We start from the raw sequence: 14,804 nt of genomic DNA, 5'->3' as shown, positions 1-14,804 counted from the left end.
CAGGGGATTGAAGGTTTTCAGAGCCAGGAGGACTGCTGTCATTTCTCTCATATTGATGTGTTTGGCCTTTAACAAAGGGTGCCATGTTGCTTGAACCCTGTAGGATGCCAGAGTGGCTCCCCATCCTGCCTCTGATGCATTTGTATGCATAACCTGGGTTGGGAGAGTGGGCTGGAGGGGAAGGCCTGGGCTGAGCTGGACTTGTTGAATCTACCAGCTGGCTTCTGCCTTTAGGCAGGGTAGGAGTGAGATTTCTTGCTCCAGGGGATGCTGCTGTTGGGACCAAATATTTTTTAGATACCACTGCAGCTTTTGCATATGCATTCTGGCTAGTGGACGCATAGGGGTGGTGGCTGCCATTAGGCCCAGGGTCCTTATGAATTGCCTTGCAGTTATTACTCTAGTCAGCAGCAGCAGGGCTTTGAAATGGAAGGTCAGGGAGCTGACCTTGTCTTGGGGTAGAAAGGCTTTCATTAAGTCTGTTTTGATTCTGCAACCAAGAAATATCTGGTCTTGGTCTGGGGTCAGGGAAGACATTGGGAGGTTGAGGGTGAACCCCAGATTTTGTAAAAGGGACATGGTGAATTGCACATAGGCTGAAAGGGTTTCTTTGCAATCTGCTAGGATCAGGATGTCGTCTAAGTAGGGATAAATCTGAATTCCCTGTGTACTGCAATGGGCAATGGCAGAAGCCAGGCATTTTGTGAACATTCTGGGGGGCAGTGGACAAACCAAAGGGCAAGGCAGTAAAAGTACAGTTGTGTACACTTACCATAAATGTAGATGTTCAAGTGTATTCACTGTTGCAGTCATTACATTTGGGTAATCTGCTGGCAGGTTGCCCTCAGTCGGCCTGAATTCCAAAGTCTTGGGTCCTGCGTCGGTTGCTGTCTTCTCTTCCATGACGTCAGGTCATCAGGGGTATATAAAACATGCAGCCGACGCCATTTTCTTTAGTTTTTCTTGCCCCGATTGTCAGGTGCCCCCAAAAAGGTAACAATATATATATATATATATATATATATATATATATATATATATATATATATATATATATATATATATATATACATGCATCAATGTAAACTTTACCTTCATCTACAAGCAAATACACCACATAGGTTGTAGAAGATAGAGAAGGAAAGATAAACTGTAGAATGACAGGGGGATGGCTGGAGGGTAACCTGGACTGCAACAGTGAATACACTCGAACATCTACATTTATGGTAAGTGTACACAGATGTACTATGTTCTTCGTATTTCACTGTTGCAGTCATTACATTTGGGTAGAATCCCAAAGCTATGGTTGGGAGGCTGGAGCTAAAAAGCATTAGGTGCGGCTATAAGGCCCTGCAGCACTGCAGTGGCAAAGCCTGCCCTGGACTTAGAGTAGAGAGGCAAATGGTAATGTTTTGTAAATGTGTGAATAGAACTCCAAGTAGCAGCCTCTAGAATGTCTTTGGTTGGTACTCCTCTGAGAAAGGCTGCTGAAGTAGCTGCAGCTCTGGTGGAATGAGACCTAATGCCCTTGGGCACAGGATCATGGTGGAAGTAGCAGAAATGGATGCAGTGGCTTATCCACTTTGAAATTGTCTGCTTTGAGATAGCCTTTCCCTCTGATCCTGCCGCATACGATACTAGTAAATGCTCAGTTTTTCTTAGAGCTTTTGTCCTGCTCAAGTAGAATCTTAGCTGTCTGTGTACGTCCAAAGAATAAAGAATTCTCTCTCCTAAGTTCTGCGGATTTAGATAAAAAGTTGGCAGATGAATTGTTTGGTTAAGAGCCACACTGGAAACCACCTTAGGCATAAAAGTAGGATTTGTCCTCAGAGACTGGGTAAAATATGATAAAAGGCTCTACAGCCATGTGGGCCTGTAGCTCTGAAACTCTTCTTGCTGAAGTAATTGCTAGTAGCAGAGCTGTCTTCCAGATAAGAACTTTATATCAGCGGTAGCAGTTGGTTCAAATGGAGGCAGGGTGAGCTTTTCCAACACATAATTGAGGTCCCATGCAGGTAATGGTGATCTTCTAGGAGGCCTTAGGTTTTTGGCTCCTCTGAGATACTGCTTTAGTAAAGGATGAGAAAAGATTGGTGGCTCTGTACTGTAATGAGCCGAAATGGCAGAGGCATAGATTTTGATTGATGAGAAAGATAGGCCTTTGTCAAGCATCTCAGTTAAGTATTGTAATACCGGAGGAATATGTGGTTCTGCTGTATCAGTTCCTTGTGCTTGATTCCAAGCACAGAATCTCTTCCATTTGTCAGAATAAGATTTTCTAGTACTAGGCCTTCTGGCTTCCAAATTGACATCCATCACAGCTTTACTGGGAGGTGTCATTCGTATGCTTACATGATTAGCCATGCTGCCAGGTTCAGAGTCTGTAGTTGATTGTGCAGGATCCGATTGTTTTGCTGGGACAGTAGTTGTGGTCTTTGAGGCAAGGTCAAAGCTGGGTATTGAGACTAGTACCTTAGGATTGGGTACCAGTATTGGCGGGGCCAGTCCGGGGCAATTAATATCATCTTTGGCTTCTCTCGTCTGACTTTTAGGAGGACCTTGGGTAGAAGAGGCAGAATAGGGAAGGCGTAAACTGACAGGTTTTTCCAACTGAAGGATAGAGCGTCCACTTTCCATGCTTGTCTGTGATAAGTCCTTCTGCAGAATCTTTTCAATTGATAATTTTGAGGAGAGGCAAATAGATCTATGTCTGGGCTCCCCCATTCCTCTATCATGCGGAATACTTGTGGATTTAGTTTCCACTCGTGAGGATCCATAAGGTTTCTGCTTAAATCGTCTGCCAGAGTGTTCTGTTTTCCTGGCAGGAATTGAGCTTGAAGATTTATTTGGTACGTCAAAGTTGTGTCCCACAGTGCCATGGGTAATCTGCAAAGGGGGTATGAGTGTGTGCTCCCTTGCTTGTTTATATACAACATGACTGTGGTGTTGTCCGTCTTTATCAGTAGTTGTCTTGGATGAAGTAAGTCCTTGAAAGCTGTTAGGGCATTTTGAACAGCTAGCATCTCTTTCTGGTTGATATGTAGATGCATTTGATTTGGTGCCCATATGCCTTGAATGCATCTTCTTGCCATGTGGGCCCCCCAGGCATAATCTGATTCACCTGCTGTTAAGGTTTGGCTGGCAGGGGGTAGAGTGAAGGGCTGTCCCATATTTTGGTGACAGGCCTTTGCCCACCATAAAAACTCCTGTTGCAGGCAGGGTATGAGAGGAATCATTGTTTCCAGACTGTGTGAATGCTGACTCCATAAACTTTTTAGGTACCATTGAAGTTTCCTCATATGCAGTCTTGCATACGGAATTAGTAGGATGCAGGATGCCATGAAGCCCAGAGCCTGCAGAATTTGTCTTGCCGAAGACTGGGTTTTTGTTGCCATCAGTTTGAAGTAAGTAGTCAGTTGCCTTTGTTTGTCTGGCATGAGGTAAGCCATCTGGGCAGTTGTATGCAAGCTTGCACCCAGGAATATTATCTTTTGAGAGGGTACCAGTTGTGATTTCTTTTCGTTTATTGTGTACCCTAGGCATGCTAGAAGCCTTTTCACAAATGCCAGGTGTCGTAGAAGAGTGTCCTTGTTCCCTGCTTGAATGAGACAGTCGTCCAAGTAAGGATATATTTGAATAGTTCTTTGTCTGCAAAATGCAATTACTGGTGCCAGGCACTTTGTAAAGACCCTGGGTGCAGTAAATAAGCCAAAGGGCAGTGCAGAGAATTGGTAATGCATTAAGCCAGCCTTGTATCTGAGGTATCTTCTGCACGACTGTCTTATTGGGACATGCAGGTATGCCTCTTTTAGGTCTAAAGTCACCAGCCAAGCATGGGCAGAAGCTACTGCAAAGTGAGCATTTTGAATTTTGGAATGTCCAGGTATGTGTTCAAAATCGATAAATCCAGTATTGGCCGCCAGGCCTTGTCCTTTCTGGGTACCAAGAACAGTCTTGAGTAAAAACCTTGTCCTTTTTCCTGTTCAGGTACTATCTGAATGGCCCCCATATCCATGAGGGATGTAACCTATTTCTGTGCCTCTGCCCAATGTTTTTTTGGCAGGTCTGGCCAACCATTTGTCATTGGCAGAGTGTGGAAATGGAATCTGTATCCCTGTGATACGATGTTCAGTACCCATTTGTCCTGGGTTAACTGCTAATTTTGAGCAAAAAGTGCTAATTTTCCCCCTATGGGTGCTGCCAAAAGATAAGTGCTTGGTGTAGGCAGAGGGAAGTCACTGGGATTGCTTTCTGTAGGTTTGCACCATCTCCTCCAGATTTGGAGGTGGATGCACTCCACTGCTTTGACCCGTATAAGTCTTGAGCCTGGTACCTGGAACCTTTAGGGCATCTGGATTTGCCACGTTGAGCTCTGTCTGACACAAGAAAGGACCAATTTTTGTAGGCCAGTGTCTACTGAATCTAGGTGGCTGCACTTGCAAGAAATCTTTAACAGTTTGCATAGACTTCGCTTTGTCTTCCATTTTCTTTAAAACCTCTTCAGTCCTTAATCCCAAACAGAGAATCATGCTGTAAAGATGCATCTAGCAATTTAGCTTCAACATGATCAGGCAAATTTTGTTCCTTTAACCAGGCATGCCTCCTAATCACAGATCCAGTAACTGCGGCCCTGCAGGAGGCCTCTAAAGAATCTAAACCACATTGCAAAGTATGCTTTCCAACTTGCTGCATGCAATAATTCCTGCAATTCCTTATTTTCTGCACATTCTGAAATCAACATCATTTTCTGTTTCAGCAATCCCATAACATGTTGTTGGTACTTAAGCATATGAAATTGACAGTTTAAGGCCCTAATTGCCATCTGTCTAGTGCCCTTGAATCTCTGTCGGAGGGGGTAGGGTTTTTTGCTGTTGAGGCCTTAACTCCCTTTGGACCCTGCAAAATAGTTTCAGGATCAGCAGCAGGGTTTCTAAATAAAAATGTATGAGAGTCAGGGACCCTGTAATACCTGTCATGCTTACTGGGAGCCGAAGGTAGAGAGTCAGGGGTCAGGCTTGACTCCAAAAAAACATCATCCACAATGTCTAACACAGGGGGAATGGCTAAAGGCTTGTGCTGAGGAAGGAGGAGGAAATCCCTGAGCCTCTTTTTTGATTCTGAGAAATCTTGACTCTCCCAGTGAAAATGCACCCTCAAAGTATGCAAGGTTTCTTTAAATGAATAATCCTCAGGAGGAGATGCAGATGGAAAAGGAGTACAAACCAGATGAACGCCAACCAAGTAACAAAAATCAGGAACCAGTGGTCAAGGCAAAAAATGATGAGAGCTGTTTAGCGTAACACAGTTTATTCAACGCTTTCGTCAGGAGACTTCATCAGGAAACATAATCCACTTGTAAAAACAACGGTTAAATAACCAAACCAATTAATTAATTAGTACAAATGACAATGCGAGAATCTTTTAAAAAGACAAGACCAAAAACAAACAAGCAAAAAAAAAACGTAAAAACAATATGTTAAACATAAGAAAAATTAAAAACTTAATCCAAATAAGTAATAAGATCAAAATGTTTGTTTAAATTTAATTTTCTATATTTTAAAAAAACATTTAATGTTCACAGCTTCATTTAATCCAGGCTTCCTGTCAGCACCAAGTTTGATCTGCCATAAAGTCTCTTTCTGTTCAAGATAATTTTTAAAATCCCCACCCCTCAAATCCATTTGCCCAACTTCAAGAATGGAAAAAAAGAAATTTCTTACACTTCACACATTCTAAGGAATGTCTACAAAGGGCATTTTTAGAGTCCTTAGTTTTGATACTGTAAATGTGTTCTCTCATGCGTTCCAGCACGGTGCGATTAGTCATACCGGACAACCACTGCACCAATACTACCCCCCTAGTTAAACAATTGACAAAACCAGGAACCTCAAATGTCACATTCAAATGCACTAACATGACATAAGGCCCTTCAAAGATGTACCTACAAAAATTACATTATTCACATTTGAACATGCCTTTTCTGTGTGTTAAATGTCTATTGTCTTTACAACCTATGTGAACATTTTCTAATAACCTTTTGAAATTAAATTGGTTCTTATAGATAAATTTGGATCGATCCCCCAATACCTTAACTAAATGTGAATTCCCTCTTAAAATGTTCCAGTTTTTTTCCAATAAATTCTTGATACCAAAACAATCCACCGTCATATCAAGTGAACAAACACCAAAAAAACAACTATTAAAAATATTTTTATCACTAATTTCCCTGGAAGTTATTAAAGGTGCCCTCAAAAGTGCTGGATAGAGTAATTCTCATTTGTTAAGAATATCAGAACTCAGACGATTCAAATAAACTGTCATATCCCTTGTTGACAATCATTGTTATAATGAGGTCAAATTCTATTAATAAATCACTGTCCTTAGTGGTCATACGACAAGCTCTAATAAATTGTCCCTTAGGAATGTTTTTCTTCACATGTTTGGGATGGTTTATATTGTAGTGTAAGTAACCATTAGAAAAAGTTTCTTTATGAAAAATTCTACTCTGGAACCTATTTTCCATACTGTCCCAGCAAAGAGTAACGTCTAAAAATTTAACCCGGTGGTCCCTTTCACTTAATACAAATTTCAAAAATTCAGATGACTTATTGACATCAGTCAAAAAAGAATCCACCATGTCTGGTGTGCCCTCAATGATAAAAAAAAAGGTTATCTACAAACCTAGAGTAAAAACGTATCTTGTAATACTTCTCAATCTCAACTAAAGCATTAGTTTCCCACCAAGCCATGACTACATTAGCATATGCAGGGGCAGCTGCTGACCCCATAGCAACCCCTCTTCTTTGCTTGTAGTATGCATCTTCAAATATAAAAAAATGTTGTTTAAAATGATGTCCACCAAGCTACAGACTAAAGAAATCGTTCCTGTTCTCAATTTAGAATGCTTAGTTAAACTACAAACTGCTTCTACTCCATCATGAGGGATACATGTAAATAAAGATACATCAATGGAAAACATAACATGCTCAACCAGATTTAAATCAACTACCTCAGAAAATATTCTAAGTTTGTTTAGAAAGTCCCAAGAGTCTTTTAAATAAGACTTTAAATTCTGCTTACTAGAGCATCAACCACCAAAGCAATTCCTTCTGTTACAGAATGTGGTGAAGAAACAATAGGTCTAAAAGGGAGATTAACCAGATCCTTATGAATTTTAGGGATGTCAAATAACACCCCAACTTTAGGTTTTTCAACAACACAATAATCATACATTTTAAAATCCATATCCCAGACATTAAAGCTTCGTAGAGAAATGAATGAATATTCCCATAACTATGATGTATGTTAAATAAACGTACTTTCTCATACTCAACTGTGTTGTTCAAAATATTTTACATACTTTCTTTATATTTAACTACATTCATAACAACAATGTTACCCCCTTTGTCACTCTTCATAAATCTGAGATGGGATTTTTTTCTAAGTTCGTTAAGAGCCTTACGCTCTTTGTGGGTCAAATTATCAAACCATTTCCCTTTTGTTTTTAAAAATTCCAAAAGTTCCTGTATGCAAACTTCCTCAAAAACTCTAATGGTGTTATTTAAGGAAGGTGTGTAAGTGGAAGGTTTAATAAAACCATCATTTGGAACTTGATACATTATGCATTAAAAACTGAAGGTTTAAATTACGGGTATATTTTTAATGTCAATAACAGTTTTACTGAACTCAGCCCTTCGAGTAGGCACAAAATTTAAACCACCCCTTAAAATGCATAACTCCGCTTCGGTTAACAACGTGTCAGATAAATTCACTACATCAAAGTTCTCACTAGAAATAAAATTTAAAGTCTCTACCGATGAGTTGGAACTGGTTGTCATTCTGCTTCTTGCAATTACTGTCCTTTTGGTGTGGTTCCCTTTTTTGGATAAAAAAGAATTAGGATCAACATCATTGACGGCGCTTCCAGAAAGTTGTGGGTTACCACCGTTATGGTCTACAAGGGAAGTCTCTTTTTGCACTTCCACATTAACCTCACCATCACTCTGGTTATAAAAAAAACTTTTTTATAGGGACTGAGGATACAATGTTCTTGCCAAAGGTGTCTGTTTTGTTGTGTCCAAAAAGTTTTTTGGTTCTATTGTTAAAAAATAACTTGTTGGAACCCGGTTTCGGCTTAGAACCACCATCGTGGTCATCACTGTGAAAGCGCCTTTGACTGGAGTCAAAGTTGTTGTAAGCACTGTTGTTCTTGTAAGCTGTAACATCACGTAACAGCTTGGTGTGCTTACGAGTAGCTACTTCATTGATGTGATGTTCAACCTTAATAAAAAGTTGTTGGTAGGCATCATTGGACCCAAAGTCCACCAATAAACTGTTGACATCATTATCAGCTTTTAATACGTCTTCCTTAAGCTGCAGCATTTTGTTGGTATTATCTTCAATAAGTAACTTTAGAAATTCTAAGCCAGCATTATTAAAAAAAGAAGTTAAAGTCTTAAAAAAACAGTCCTCAATACTTACCCCATTCGGGCACTTAAAGAATCTTAACCCTTTCGGGACAATCTCCAATTCCAAACACCTTTCGAAATAGCGATTCTCTAAATCAAGAGACCGGTATTTTTTTAAATGTTTCCCAAGATGATCACATTTACCGTGAAATTCTTCAGTTTTAGCCTTGGTGACACGGTAGTGGGCTCTTGTGAAAGGATCAAACTTAGTTTCTAACATAAGACTTTGTGTTTCTATGAAAACCAGTTAAATGAGAAACTGGTTTAGTTCCATGTTTTTCTTTACCAACATCAGCAGCTGGAGAAAAAACATTCTCCTTCTCTAAGTCAATGTTTTTTAAAATATAGAAAATTAAATTTAAACAAACATTTTGATCTTATTACTTATTTGGATTAAGTTTTTAATTTTTCTTATGTTTAACATATTTGTTTTTGGTCTTGTCTTTTTAAAAGATTCTCACATTAAGTCATTTGTACTAATTAATTACTTAGTTGGTTTGGTTATTTAACCGTTGTTTTTACAAGTGGATTATGTTTTCTGATGAAGTCTCCTGATGAAAGCGTTGAATAAACTGTGTTACGCTAAACAGCTCTCATCATTTTTTGCCTTGACCTCTGGTTCCTGATTTTTGTTACTACGGAGATGCAGATGGAATAGACTCCTCAGCATCAGAATCCTCATAGGGAGGTAAAGATAATTCCTGATCAGAAGAGGAATCAGAAGAAATGGAAACCTAATCTGAAGATTCACAGTCAGTGTCTTGCCGAGGCCTCTTATCTGGAGGGTGATGGGTACCCCTGGTCAAGGTAATAAGGTCTTCAGCCATTTTGATCATCTGTTTTTTAGGCATAGAGGCCTGTGCACGTGGCTCAGGCATCGTTTTTTTAGTTTTAGGTGTCTTTGCCTTTGGTTTTGCAGCTTTCGTTGATTTGATATTAAAATGTTGAGGTCTGAATACACCCTCAGAAGACGGTGCCTGCTCAGCAGCTCCGGACCCATCCGAGGGAGATACATCCGTCGGTCAAATACCTTGAGTATCTTGCAGCATGCCGGACTCCACATGGGTGTCGGTAGAGGCCTGCGACTCGAAGGTAGCGGGCATCAGGGGCTGTGAAAGCGCCTCACTGAGTATCTGTGAACCGGCGACTAGCTTAGAAGCTTCATTGTTGGTTTTGGATCTCTACTGCCTTTCTCTGTCCTTTCTTTGCGTTCTTTATGTACTCCAGTAGTCGGATTGCTATCCGACGACATCTCTGGGTAGTTAAATCTGTTTCCAAAATACTTAGATGCAAAAATATACCGACACTTAATGGTGCGTTGGTTAAATCTAGCACAAAACCAACAGCCAGGCACATTGTGATCAGGGCCTAGGCAAGGAATACAGTATAAATGGAAATCCTTATGAGGTATTTGCTTCCCATACGTAATACCATTATTAACTTTTTCTGATATCGGTAAAAAGCAAGAAAAATGTTTCCCCAATGTGGTACTTAGCTTTATTGAAGACTTTGGTTCTGAAACTCAAACGCGAATATTTTAGTAGTCGGCCGACCGGCACTTGCGAAATGGTTTTGCTTCGGTCACCGCGCGGCAAGAAAGACTAAAGAAAATGGCGTCGGCTGCATGCTTTATACCCCTGACGATCTGACGTCGTGGAAGAGAAGACAGCAACCGACGCAGGACCCAAGACTTTGGAATTCAGACCGACTGAGGGCAACCTGCCAGCAGATTACCCAAATGTAATGACTGCAACAGTGAAACACGAAGAACGTCTGGAAATGACAGGAGAGTCTAGAAAAATATAAACATTTTCTATGGGAGGGTAGGATGGGTATGTGCAAATAGGCTTCTTTTAGGTCCAATGTGGCCATGAAAGCCTTGGTAGGTATGAGAGGAAGGATGCTTGGGAGTGATAGCATTCTGAAGATGGGCACCTTTAAGAATAGATTTAAGAAGGAAAGGTCTAGGATAGGTCTTCCATGGTCCATCCTTTTTGGGAACCAGGAACAGTCGAGAGTAGAAGCCTTTTCCCTACTGTCCTAAGGGTAAAGGTGCTATGATACCAAAGTTTAAAAGGTCTGTCAGGACCTGTGGTAAGAGATGTCTGATTTCTGGGGGGAAAGGGGATGCCTCTTAGGGGTGGCTTTTCTTTCCAGGAGAGGAAGTATCTTTTTTGGATAATGGCCAACACCCATCTGTCTGTGGTGATGGTTTTCCAAAAGGGGAGGCAGTGGAAGCAGTGGGCGGAGAGGGGTAGGGGGGGCAAGGCAGTCACGCACTGCTGGGGCCTCCTCTGTCTTGAAAAGGCTGCCTAGGAGAAGGCTATGGGGCAGCTGGTCTGGAAGTGGTTTATCTTTTGGTACCTCTTCTATGTCTGGAAGTAGTAGTTCCAGCAGAGGTTGGGTTACATCTAACAAATCTGGCTTTGGCAGGGTAGTTCCTGTAATACATGGGGATGGGGAACACCAACAAATGTTTGCTGCCTTGGAATTCCTTGCTCTTTTCTTGCAGATTTTTGAAAATATCTGCAGATTGTTTTCCAAATAGAAAATTGGGGTCCAGGAGGGCATCCAAGATCTTAGACAAAGTCTTCTGGCAAGTGTTGAAGTCTACGCCAGGAATATCTCCTGAGAACAGAGGCAGATGCTGCAGAGTGAGCAGAAGCTTCTGCAGCATAGCTGCATATAATAGAGTGTCTGGCTACTTGGGCTGCCAGAGAAAGTTTAGAAGAGATATCTGCTTTTGTGAGGCAGTCAGGAGTACTGGCCAGCAAGGTAGAGGCTTAAGAAACCAGGTCCAAAGCATATTTTGTCTTGTGTGTCTGAGAGTTGATGGCACTAAAAGCCAAAGTGGAAGAGGTATAGACCCTTCTTACCAACCCTATCCATAGATTTGGTGTCTTTGTCAGTACGTAAGAGCGAGGCAGACGGAATAAGTCTGGATTGTTTATCAGGATAGGTGGCAAACACAGCTGGGTCTGCCAGGGGAGGTTTGACTAGGAATTTTTGGTCATCAGGCACCTTGTCTGGCCACTTAGGGGCAGGTGGCTGAGAATCTTGTGTTATTGATGCTGAGGTAAAAGCATCCAAGTATGCAAGTATGACAGGTGGGATGGCAGAAGGGGACGGGGATTCTACCTGTAAAAGTTCAATGTACCTCTTCTGAGTTTGACATTTGAGAGGCATCCCATTTGAAATAGTCTTTCATTTTGGTGATAGTTTCACCAAATGTAATGTCCTCTGGAGGAGAGTCTCCCTCAATAGATTCTTCATCTGGTGAGTAGTACTCCTGAGGTGAAGCAATTTGGGAGGTGTAAGAAATGGATTCCTCAGAGGAGGAGTAATAGGTGTCTTGCTCTTCCCTGTCCTGAGAGGCCAGAGGACAGAGAGAAGAAGCAGAATCAGGTCTAGAGCTTAGCAGTGGTAGAGTAGTGGGGGATGAGGCTGAAGGTTTAAGGGCCATAAAGGCCTGCACCAAAGAAGAAGTGAAGGGCTGCCAGTCAGGTAGGTCTTCTTTGGTCGAGTTTGTATGTTTGTTTTTTTGTTTCTTTTTGGTTGGTGTAGATGTAGGCCTGGAGTTGGATGACAGTCTAACAGTAGTAGCGTCCGGAGGAGGGATCTGGTTGGAAGCTCTGTTTAGTCTGGTTCCCCCTCAACCTTGGCAGCAGTCGGGGTCTGGGCTGGCTCCAGGGACATGCTGGCCATCAACTGAGGAAATGGCTTCTACGAAGGTCACCACTGAAGTCGACGGATCCTCTAGGGGTCCCTCAACTCCTAAATCAGAAGTTGGCGGGGTGTTCGGTAGTGAAACGGCAGAGGTAGAGGGCCTGGGAAACTTGGCCTTCTTACACAGAGGTTGTGTTGAGGCCTCCAAGGCAGGATCCATACTAAGGGGTAACCGTTTAAGCAGTTAGCCCTCCAAGTAAAGATTAAGAGCAGCCAGACAGCTGCAAAGGGTCTTGGGTACCAAAGGATTGGCAAATAGAGCAGGAGTTGTGATCGTGCTCCAAGCCTAAGCAAAAAACACAGCAGTCATAGGAGTCTTTATGGGGTATCTGGTGCCTGCATTGGCATTCACCCTTTTTGGCTGACGTCAGCTAGAAGTTGCTACTACATACCAAGCTTTATCAAGTAAATTAGAAAAAAAAAATCCCAACAGGTTACTTAGCTTTACAGACGTTTGCATTGAAGGAGCGAAGCACACAATGTGTTGGTCGTCTGCGGCTGAAAAGTTCTGAGGTCTGTGCGTGCAGACATCACATTTAAGACCCCTGGTTTATGGCTCTACGTGTGACGTCCCATGCAGCTGCAGCAGCCAAGCTGAAGCTTTTGTATAGGAGCCGACGTACGGGTTGCCTAAGGTGGGAAATCCCACAATAAGAATACTGCAACATAGGAATAGGACATCTAATGTTGTCTTGGCCAGAAGGAGTCCAAGAGTAGGAGTTTGGGGGCTTTCTTTCTCAACTTGCAGAATGATTTTTGAAATACTGGCAGAGTGGGAAAGGCATACAGAAACTTCCCCGACCACTGTAAAGAGAGCGCTTCTGTCTTCCAAACTGAGGGGGAAGGACTCATGGTGCAGAACTGTTGAATCTGGTGTGTTTTTGAGAAGCAAAACGGTCAAACTGTGGACTTCCCCACTGATGCCTTATGGTTCTAAAGACTTGTTTGTTCAGGCTCCATTCATGAGAGTTCCCCAGGGACCTGCTTAAGGTACATTCATGCCTCCTGTGTGAGCCCACATAGTGGGTAAGATATTTTGCCTCCGTTTGTTCAAATACCACATAACTGTCAGTGTACACCAGTAGACAGCATGGAATCCACAGATGGGAGAATATCTGCAGTGCTCGTAGAAGGGCTCTCATTTCTTTCAGATTGTCGTGTTTCAGGATAGGGGGAAGCCATTTCCTTTTTACTCTGCCAGATCCTTCCAAGCCCCCATGCTCTGTCCAAAGCATCTGTGTGAAGGGCTTGGTTGTGTGGGGCTGAAGTGAATGGAACAAATGGGTTGGGCATAACCCGTCTCTCCCACCACAGCAGCTCCTTTTTGAGGCATGGTAATAGTAGAATTAGGTTATTCAGGGGATGGGGATGTTTAGACCAGTCTGATTTGCAATACCACTGAATTTTACACACATGTAGTCTGGCTAAAGAAACCACTGGAATGGCAGCTGCCATGAAACCCACATGGGGATGTGTTCCATGACATGGCCTAGCCTTCTTTGATGATAGTAACCACAGACAAATGGGTCCTGTCTATTTCTCAGAAAGAGAGGTATGCAGAAAGACTTTTTTGTAAAATAGGGTGGAGGATTGAGGAAGGGAGAGGTGTAGTTGGAAAGGTAGTCACAGTTTTTGCTTCCAAATGGAGGCCTCCCCCAAAGGATATTCCCTACGTGGGTTGTCTGAGAATCTCTTTCTAGGTGTTTTTGTTTTTGAGTGGGTTGAGGGTCCCTCTTAATAAAGGAAGTGGATGTAGCTGGGTAGTTCCTGTAGTATCAAGGGACTGAAGAAAATCAAATTTGCCTACAGTCCTTCATTGTCTACCCCTGCTCTTGTAAGGCTTTGACAGTTTTGCAACTTCAGGACCAAACAGGAGGTCTTTGTCTAACACAGAATTTAGAATTTTAGATAAGAAGTTCTCGGGGATGGGTTGGCTGCAAAACCAAGCAGAATGTCTAATGACTGTACCTGTGGCTACAGCCCCGGAAGAGGCTTCCACGGCATCATAGCTTCATTTGATGCTATGCCTCGCAATTTGAGTTGCTTACAACATTAAGATCTGTGTTTGTTACTTAGAATCAACAGATTACATGTCTGACATGACCTTATTTAGAGACTGCAGGACCTACAGCAAATATTAAGTCATCTGCATCTAGTGTGGCAGAGGTGTAGAACTTCTTACTCCACCTATCCACAGCCCTACTATCCTCATCAGTGGGGAGGAATTTAGCACTGTAGAGAAGTTTAGAAGGCTTGTCTTAGGAGAGGGAGACAGTTGCTGGGTCAGCCATAGGATGTTTATAGGTATTTTAGTTCATCAGGCACTGCCTTTTAGGTACTGGAGGTTGAGAATCAGGAGTTGAAGATGTAGAATGAAAGGAGCCAGAATATGCATCTAATACTGGATGGACTGGAAAGGGGGCTGCAGCGTCCATTTCCTGGAGACTGTAGCATTTCTTTTGAACATCTGAGATTTGCTTAGTTTGCCTTTCAAAATATCTCATTATATTCTGGATGGTTTCCCCAAAAGAGTCTTCCTCAGTATAGGAGTTGAGAGAGACAGAGAGAGCCCCCTTCATCAGAGGAAAGCTGTTTAGGGAAATGCATCTG

At 42.2% G+C, this 14,804-nt stretch overlaps 1 protein-coding gene across 1 annotated transcript in view; it reads right to left on the bottom strand.

Annotated features, from left to right (window-relative positions):
- HERC3 (HECT and RLD domain containing E3 ubiquitin protein ligase 3) overlaps nucleotides 1–14,804 on the bottom strand; it is a 1,624,372-nt gene that overhangs the window by 205,638 nt on the left and 1,403,930 nt on the right. The gene's annotated exons all lie outside the window — the stretch shown is intronic.

Source organism: Protopterus annectens, chromosome 2.part0, assembly GCF_019279795.1.
Source record: "Protopterus annectens isolate FY-2018-M chromosome 2.part0, PAN1.0, whole genome shotgun sequence".
NCBI classification, from domain to species: domain Eukaryota; kingdom Metazoa; phylum Chordata; order Ceratodontiformes; family Protopteridae; genus Protopterus; species Protopterus annectens.
The sequence above is the reverse complement of the archived record's forward strand: the minus strand, read 5'-3'. Positions and strand labels throughout refer to the sequence as shown.